Source organism: Vanessa atalanta, chromosome 14, assembly GCF_905147765.1.
Source record: "Vanessa atalanta chromosome 14, ilVanAtal1.2, whole genome shotgun sequence".
Classification (NCBI taxonomy): Eukaryota; Metazoa; Arthropoda; class Insecta; order Lepidoptera; family Nymphalidae; genus Vanessa; species Vanessa atalanta.
In genome coordinates this window covers 3,951,926-3,962,680 of record NC_061884.1, presented here as the reverse complement: position 1 = coordinate 3,962,680, position 10,755 = coordinate 3,951,926, and positions in this window count along the sequence as shown.

Sequence of the window (10,755 nt, the reverse complement as noted above, 5' to 3'; positions counted from 1 at the left end):
CGGATATTACATAGGCCGTAAATATAATTTCTATAAAGTATTCAAGAAAGTATTTCTGTTTAAACGAAGAACAAATAATCTTCTAAATTATTTTATCATACACCATTACACGCGTGTAAGTTTTTTTAATCATAACGTCAATTAACGGACTGTTGGTATTAAAATAATCCCATTGAATAGTCAGCGGTCACACATGTTTTCAAAGCATGTCATGTTAAATTCAATTAACATATCGTTCGCTGTCAGAGGCGCTTTATTCAAAATATCGCGATCAAAGAAATAAACTGAGATTAATTTGCGCCCTCCGAAAACAATGAAACGTGCGTTATAGAAAGGGTTACGACAATGGCTTAGTCTAAAACTCTGCATGTGACTCCCGAGCTATTGTTTTAAGCAATTGTGACCTTAAAACAATGCTAGAATTAATTCAATGCAACGCTTTTATTTTTGAATTGAAATTTCCCTATTATTGGTCATTGTTTTTTTTTAAATTCTATTAATTAACCAGATCAACATCGAAAGCACGTTGTGAGATAGTTGTGAACAAATATTTAAATTGCAATTAAATAAATACATATGTATTTTACATAAGTCTAGAATAACTATTATATATTTATATCATATAATAATATGATGCGTAAAAAAGAATAAATAAGAATGATTCTGTAAATAATAGATTTAAACTAAAAACATCGAAAAATCAGTAAGTTTCTAAAAATTATATTTATATAAGTATTAATGAATATTTTCGTATCAGTTCTTATGTGACATCTTTGATATATTTTTATTTAGGCAGTGAATTTCGGATCATGGTCTCCTATGTTAAAAGAAAAAAAAGCAAAAATATAAATAAGTATAATTTAAAATTGCGGCAATTTTTATTTCGCAGTAGCTGATTCGTGGCCTAGCTTCAAAAAGTCCACCAGAGCGGAATATTCAGTTCGTCAAATGTTAATCAGAGGGAGGTATTATACATTATGGTTCAAATATCAAAAGTATCGCTGGTTTTTGCTCGCCAAATGAGAAAAATCCGCTGTTTTAATACATGCAGGGATCTGTTGAAGTTTTCCTTTCTAATATATGTCCTATGACGAAATCCACTTCAAACAAAGTGTATTTAAATTTAAAGTAGGTATGTTTTAAATACCATTGAGGATTTTTATACAACAATGTACATTTTCGAAATTTGCATTATATTTTAAGTATTGAAATAATACTGAATCATAAATTTTCAAACAGCATCAGTACTTAACCTCGTAGCCAATAACATGCTGCGTACAAAGGATGATTGGAACATTCTAGAACCTGGGTGCTGTATATCAGAGCTAGTTTATTACTACACATTGAAAATCTAACTTTATGTGTACTTTTGATGCAAATTTCTTTGATTGCAAATACTGAAGATTTACAACAAAGGAATTTATTTGAACATGAGCTGTGATACTACTGTAACTCATTTGTAAAATTACAGTGGTATTTTGTTATAAACATTTAACAAGGACTTTTTATTTCGTTCCTTTCTTCTTCTTTTTTTAAAAAAATTTTATACTCTGTTCATTAGGCTATCTTTTTAATCTACATGTTTCACTACGGTTGGAATGTAGATTCTACTGAGAAGAACCGGTATGAAACTTAGGCTAATTCGTAGTTAATTAAATTAATTTATGAGAAACATTTTTCCTCTTGTTTTCCTGCAATATGTGGGAATGATTTCGTAAAAAGGGACGGAAATGTGTAACAAGAAGCCGTGGAAGCGCCCGCTATTTTGTTTGACCAATGAGCGCTCGGTGTTAATTTTGTCCGTCAGATGTTCTCAATCAATTTTCCGAGCGGATATTATATTAATGTTGGTCATCAGCAGGTGAGATATGCGTCTAATACTATGTAACTTTCGCTCGATCCTTTTTTTATTTATCCTACATTAAAGTCGACGAATATGAACTTTATTATGAATACGTCATGTATCTGGTAAATAGACTTATTTTTTAATGATTTTTGTCGGAAATTTAAATTTATTAATAGGCCAAGTTAATTAAGAATATTTTTATAAATAATTTTCTCATTTTTTATAAATCACATTTATTTTGGAGTAGTAAAATAGCTCATAGTAAACTCTAACTCTAGGTGAGTTAGAGTTTACCCTTGGAAAAGAAAATATATAAATTATCTTGTAAAAAAAAAATAATTGGTGTTCTAACCATTAAACCGTATAATTTATTTACTCAAAACAAATACTACGCTCTTAGTACATAGCATCGAGTGACGTAAGATTGGAACAAAAGATGATCGAAATCCATTAGAACTAGGACGCCACATATCCGCCATTTTAACTTCGTACTTTGAAATATAAATTGTGAGCCTTAAGACAGTTGACTGGTTTCGTTAATAATTAAAAACATAATAACATACGGTGATTTAGTATCTGTTATATATTATGTTTTGAAAATGCTTATAAAATTATCGAAATGAAAATTTCTGATTGAAAATTATTAATTTATCTATACTGATATAATAAAGAGTTAAATTTTTATATAGTTATTTGTATATAGGGAGTAATCTCCGAAACTCCAATACTAATAAAAAATGCACTGGTCACATACATTAGTCCTGAGTGTTTTATGGTGTAAATTATATTTTTATTATTTATAATTTTCTTTATTTATAAATTGCACCCGTGTGAAGTTGGGGCAGGTAGCTAGTAATTCATTCAATGTTACGAATGTATGATACGACTTAGTTGAATTTCTGTTTTTTATTTTAAATTATATTTATTGTTCCTAGAATTTTTGCTTTGATTTTTTTAGTAAGAGTTACTTATATTTTTTTCGGTAGTAGAGCTTTGTCTATGTCAGTTATAATAACATAACATTTACCAGCAGGTTTGATGGATGTCTTTGATTTTATACTTCTTATATTGCTGTTGTCTATGGCTAAGATGACAAAAATATACGTCAGACTAGCAAACAATAAAATAAAGAATGTATAAAACCTCACCTATACTCCTTTGATTAATTTAATATATAATTTTAATCTGTAATCCATATTAATCATGGAAGCAGGCTCGAGTGATATATACACTAGTATTGGTGGTTTCAATTTCCACGAAACATCGAGGTAAAGTTTGTTTTCATCAGAAACTTGGTCTTTATTGCTATATATGTAAAGGATATATTGCAAGTTTGCCTCGAGTTTACGACACGAGATTAGTTTCTATCTTATTGTGGCAGAGATATATTGGTCGCTCCACACCCCTCCTTGAGGGTAGTGGACTACCTAAATAACTCCTATGCATATACTTGTACATATTTGAATTATTTTCTATATATAAAATAAGTAATACCTAATGATTTGAATTGAAATTAAAGGTCTTTGATACATTTTAATATATGCCGATGGAAACATATAAGATACCTAGTACATAGAATTAAACGAAATGCCTTTAGACATGACTTTGCAATTCTACATATATAATCATAAATCTATTTTATTTAAGCGTATAAAATACTAACATTTTAAGGCAAATGTAGCCAATAATTGACGAAGATCTGGATACAGGACAAAACCGTATTAATCTATAGACGTAATAAATCTGTCGGTAAGATTTTTCTCAGTAAAGTAGCTTGACTAGCAGAAGGACAACTTTTCTCAATATAATCCGCTGAATATAAAATATTAAAGCCACAGATAGTCCTTCAATATTCAAGTAACTTTTTTCATTCCAATAGGTAGATGATTGTTAGTAAAGTTATTTAAAATTAATTATGAAATTTATACGTAAACATCAATGTCTGTTGTTGTTAGTTAATAATTATATTGTAAATAATTCAAGCCTAATTCGTGTATAAATTTAAAGATTCTAGATTTACTTTAAAAACAACTGACTATTCAAAAGTGGCAGTAAAAACCTACTTCATCAAAGAGCCTATTATTTTTATTTTTTAAGTAAGTTAACGTAACCCTTCATAACTTAGTACGGTTATACGTAACAATAATACATCAATCGTGTTTTCTTGTTGTTGAGAAATGTTAAAAGACAGCACGTGTAAAATGTGTTTTGCTTCAAATGTAGACATTCGTGTTCCATATATTATGCGAGTCAAGTAGTAAATGAAGCGGCAAATAGTTGGCATGGGGGCTGAAAGCACTGAATATATGGGAATAGGGAGAATAAACTGCTAAGACTCACTCGTATATTGAACTGCACTGACAGTATTACTTGTTATGTAACAGTGTTGTTAATTGGTCTTGGAATTTGGAACTTCTCAATAATTGTTTTTAATATACGATTTTATAATAGGTATGATGTAATTGATAGAGTTTTTCTTTTATATTCTATAATATCGGTGACCCGACTTAAAGTCGGGTTTTTATAATACAATTTCAACTATCGATATTATTATTAGAATTAAATAAATATAAAAGAGCTAAATTAATACCCTTCTATTTTTATAGTAATATTGAATATTAAAAAAAAAACTGTAACTTCCTTCCTTTTTTTTAATGATATAATAAAGCACTACGCAAGAGTCTACAGGGTATCGAGGTAAGTACAAAATTGAATTTCATTAAAACGGTTGCGTAGAACGTTTTATTTAAAGAGACCTAATTTAGAGGCTTTGAAGCGGGGAGCCCGTATATCACATACGGGGCGAACGCCTCAAACATTCGCGTAAAATATACCTACGCAACGTACAGTTTAGAGGGCACATAGCCGCGTCCCGCCAAACTCTCTGAAAGTCACGTATGGCTGCTAGCCTCGCAATGTTATTATCCAACACTTACGCACAAACGTACGCATGTATCTACGTTATATAAATATACGGTGTACGCCTCACCGATGTGTGAGAGCAACTACAGATGTAGGTTGAGAGCCCGGGCATCACGGCCTATACGACCCCGGCCGAAGGGACAAAGCGAAACGGGTTTGTCCCAAGGGAAATTCAATATTCGGGACTAAACCTTAACTCCCCTTAAGACACCCCGTCTGCCTCCCCCGGAATGCTTATATGGCCACGACGTGTATCGATTTTCTTGCCAAATGGAAGATTGGTGTCGAACCGTTCTCGGCGGACGAATGAATGATGTATCGGCGTGGCGACTGAATATTTTACGTGTGTGCACTTCAGGGTTTCGTATTTAGTAACCGTATCGATGGATATTTCTTGGGGCTGAGATGAATATTTTATTTAGGTAATGTATCGCTCAGGCTGTTACGTATTGCTGCGAGTCACGTCATTTACCTTTGAATGGCGCTTTCTGGTGATTAGATTGAAAGGGTCTAGTTAATGGCTTCGCTCGAAGTGTTCTAAATCATGAAAATATATGAATAAAAATAACGTAACTAAAATATTTAAGATAACGATTAAATATCGGAAAGAAACTGTTTCTTTTTTTTATTCAAACTATCGTCTTTAAATACGTACAAATATACTTAATACTAATTAGTTACAATAACTTGATAAAAAAAGTTATCTGTAGTATAGGAATATTTTATTTTAACTATAAAATCTGATTTTGAAATATTTTATAATAATCACGTAATTATTGTATAAAAATAAATATAATAATATAATAAAACCAACAGATACGGCAAAAGCCTTACAGCATAAATCCCAAATTTTAAGAAACCTATTTACATTTCTGTTTATAAATAAGTCTAGGTAAAGCCGTAAGTTCTACATCATGTATGACCTACTAAGTTATTCACGAGGCAACCCGCTAACGCGAAATCTGCACTTAAGTACGTAACAAGTCATAAAGAGAAGCAATAAACTATATCGTAAAGTAACATAACCAAATTATTAAGAATATTCATTTTATTATTGACTGTTTTAATTTATGTATAAAATATATTCTATATTTAAAATGGCATAACATCGCTGTGTTTGAGATTTGTTGTTCTTTATAAATATTAATTAATTTATAAATGGTAGTTTCCTTATACAAACAAAGTTCCTAGTACAAAATCAATACATATATAGAGTGTTCTATTTCTATATACTTTTTATTTTACGCGAAAACATTTTTATATTAATAATGAAAAAAAATTATACTTAAAAAATATCATTATTTCTGTAATTAAAAATCCTTGTCACATATTCTTACTAAGAAATAAACATTTGAATATGTATATCATAATACATTTGTACTAGTTAGAGTGTTTATTTTTATTGTCTACTTAAATTGAGAATAAGCAATTTTTTTTTTTTTTTTTTCTTCATGCGTCAATTGAGGGAAAACTGCTGAATGTATCGGTATGAGACTCTGACTATTCGATGCGGGTTCATACCTAAATAGTAGTTATAAGTTATTTTTCTTTCAAATTCATATAATTCCCAATTTTTTCAATTTGTTTTAATGTCCAGCGAAGCGTACAAGTAACAACTAGGATTATCATGTTGAGTTCAATGACAGTGAACATATCTTGTCAAGAAAATTTGAGGATACAAGTTTTTAAGTAGGTAATAGATTTGTATCTTTATTAATATGTAATACTTTGCTAATAATTTTATTTCATTTTGTCCAAATACATATAAACGATATAACACAAAGAAAATTATACATTAAATATACACATGTATGCTTATTTGTGTTAAAACATTACATAACTTCATTTCACAGAAAAGCCACCTCCGAAAATTCAAAGCCCAAATCAAATTGAGCACAAACAGGTTGACTATGTATATTACCTTCACACACACACGCATATATAGGACATTAGTATTAGTGGGTTTCGGTCTTTCAAAGGCCCCTTAGATCGGGTGGTGTTTGGGGTAAGATTGAACGTGGGCGGTGGAGGCGGGGGATTCAAGATGGCGGACCGTGCCGGCCATAAGGGTAAAACCGTTTATATTTATATGAAGTATACACGTTGGTCAGGCGGCTAGTCGGTATTGATTTCTCGTCCTCTTATACGATTGCAAGACGTTTCAGTAACTCTTGTAATAGTTCTGTTTTGTTATTTGAGTTTATTTTGAATGAGTAATATACATTTTGAAATAATATTATTTCACTATTAATTATCAAAATATTATATTACATTTCTGACTTATTATTTATAAAGAGTACTATATTTTGTATTAGGTATTTATATTAAATGAAACTCGACAAATGGAAATTGAAGGCTTACTTAAAAAGTTTCTTGGTCATGAAAAAAGTAGATACAATATTATAAAGGAACTTTGTTATTTATTGACAGACTTTATTACTGTGGGTATGACTTTATTTAGTCATTCGATTGTATGTCTAAGTACCTATTTATAATTTAAAATGCCATAAAATTATCTGATATATGTTCTAGAATAAATGTTTCACTATAAAAAGTTCTTGTTATTTAAAATGAATGAAACGTATCATTGTATGTTATAATATTCCATCTGTCAATAAACAAATTGCTTATTTATGTATAGGTGGTATATGTAATAAGAGATAAACTTCGAAATACGTTACATAAACATATCGGTGCTAAAATATTTTATTACTAAATCGTCAAAATAATTTTTATTTCAATTTCGTTGATTATATAATTTTTTAAGTACCTAGGTAAAGTAGACTATAATAACTTAGCACAAAATAATTTAGATCCAAAATGCTCTCAGTCCAGTGGCAAGGGTTCCTAGTGTCATAAATAACAGCCCTGTTTATAAGGGTGGGTGGCGGTTTTGCAGTTTATCGTCCCTATGAGCCCTCAGTCCCTCCGTAGGGTAGTGAATTACGAAGGGTTCTCGTGGACATCGGTCGTTGCTAGGATACCGAATATGGCGGACAGTTTTACACAGATTATAAAATCGTACCTTCATCGTATTTCTATATGTAGGTATATGAATACATATAAAGTTGTACATACAGATAAATTATCTTATACCTTTACAGATACATATATTTATATAAAAAAAATAATATGGGGGTTTTGTTAATAAACGAAGGTAGAATAACTATTAAAGCAATATGGTGTCCTCTTTGCTTCTTTGGTATATAAAAATCAATAGAAGCTTTTATATGAATCACAACATAATTAAAACTGATACTTATATCATGTCATTATGAATTATGCTTTATAAAAGCATATAAAAGCTGAAATTAAAATGACCAGAGTAACAGTTAAGAGTGTTTACAAAGTTGCGAAAGAAAATTGCGAATTTAGTCTCGTAGCTAAATTCGCAATCACTACATTGTATACAATTCAATATACAATACTAATATAAATAAAATTATAAAAAAGCATAGTTGGCCCTAAAATATTGATTATATATTTTTTTTGTAATTGTTGTCTAAATTACGGTCAGAATAAAAATTTAACGTAAAAGTATAAAACCGAAAACGTGTCTTGATACTTGTATCTCAAAGGTTTCCTTTTAAAAGTTACCGAAGTATCAAGTTTCCGCGCTCGGAGTTCCGCTGCGCTTTCCATACGCGCGGTCAAGCGGATTTTTAACACAGAGTAATGTCTGATACAGATAGAGCATTTTTATTTGCTACACTATTAAACAACATAGAAAAGGATTTTTTTTGAAAACGTGTTAATTTTCGTATTAACAACTCCGTAAATGTTTCGGATAAACAAAGTATGAAGTTAAATCGTAAACAATTGACAAGGCACATTATTTTGAAATAAAATTTAATGTTTTATTATCAACTAGAAAATTATTTACTTAATTAATAAGAACTCATAATACTTATTACATAAACTATGACTAGTACAAACTTATTAAAAAAAGTGAAAATATATATTTTTAAATCCGATCAGTATGTAAGTATTAAAGCTAAATGAACGCCAAAGTTGTTTGTTTAGTATAATTGCACTAATTCCTTAACTTAACATCCTTAATACTTAACAAAGAAGTATATAATAGGCAACGCACGTTAATATGAACATAACAAAACGTCACAGAATCCCCAAAAGCTGAATAGCTGAATTAATTCACATTGATTAAGAACATTCAGTTCGAGATGAAAACAAATTCTAACAAAGGAAAACCAACAAATACGTCGGACTGTTTTAGAAGGCAACTTGCTCTGTGGTAGTTGACAATGTAGGTGGAGGCGTGCGGTCTGTGGGACGGAGGAGGCCGGGGGGTAGTGACACAGGCTACCGGTCACCACCGCTCGTATTGATTTGTTGTATCGCTCGTCCTGCAAATACCGTCCCTTTCGCGCCTATACCATTCGCTATAACCCCGTTTCGCTCCCACACGTGTCCCTCCCGCACACGTGGCCACATACGAGCCGTATGTGAATATTTCTCTGTCTGAGTGAGATTACTATGTGTTCGGTTCGTGTGTGCGTCGGGGTCCGAATATTATGTACCTACGCAGCATTTTCGTGACGGTTTTGCAACTACAGACACAGGTGATGTTGGATATGTAAGGTCGGCGCTTGACTTTTTTGTAGCCTTTCGTTTTACGACGAACCCTTTGTTTGCTGCTTTTTTTCTTGTGTTCTTGTAGAGGAGAATGAGAGCTCTATTAACGAGGGTTGCCTTTACCTTTGAGCATTCTCCTCGGCTTAATAAAAATTTTTGCATCCAAAAGTGCTGTAAAATTTTTGTTTAAATTTAATTGTTATGAGCTGATTTTATGAGGTATTACGTTTCTGATAAATGATTCTCTAATGATAATTTCATTTTAATGTTTAATTTTTTAATTATTAAATTATTCGCTCGCTGTCAAATCTATTCTTGGCAAAATAGATCTGTATATATATAGACATTTCTTTTTATTATTGATTAACACTAATGTTTCTACGTTCATTATAATTTATTTAATAAAATGTACACAATATGTAATTAAACATTAAATCGGAAGTCGTAATAAATATAATTATTTACACGTATTTAAATTAAACATACTAGTAATATTTTAAATATTTTTAATTTAATTTAAATATTTATTATCGACGACGGTATACGATGTATAGTTATGCTAGAATTGTTGCTCAAAATATATATTATGTGTAATTTCATGCAACTTGAAGATTCGTTTTTGTATAAAAGAATAAGAATTCCCAAACCTCCGACGCTATACATCACGCAAAGGGATTGTTTTGGGGCCCGCATTTTTATATAACTAGTGTTAAAGTAAACACGGAGAGGGAAAGTTTTCTCATTTTTCATCCGGAGGGCACCTCGGGAGGGCCGCGGTTCGAATTTCCGACTAAATAATAACGTTTGAGTTTCATTTCGTAATTCTATTCCAATAAATGTATGTAGGTTTTTTATTGACGGTTATTGAAGGGTTATTCAATGAACTGTAGAATTAAATGCATTTTAGGAATTGTTTTTTAAAATATACAAACAACACGCTGATTTATAGGCAGAGACTGCTTATGCAAATAAAAACTAATAAGGTTGGCTTAGTTTAAATTGTCTTTGCCATGATGTAAAGTGTTTGTTCTTATTTGAACACGATACCTCACAATTTTAACCCTAATTTAACCCTTAAATAAGACACGCGCGCTCACAAAATAAATTAAACGTAAAATTTCATATAACTCATGCTCTTAAACCGGTTGCCTCGGTCCAAGCTGCAAAAATATTAAAAAGTTTTTACATTATGTAGCGGGCACGCGAGGGGTCACTCAACCAATCGGCCCCCTTCAATGACCAACGACGACCTAAACGCGCGCCGGTCAACGAAATAATGAAATTCAAAAAAGGAACGAACAAGCCCGCCAATAAACAAACCGTATATCATTCGTTATTCAAATAAATTCTTAGTGAATGGTTGACCCGTGAGCCCACGCGACCATTTAATGGTT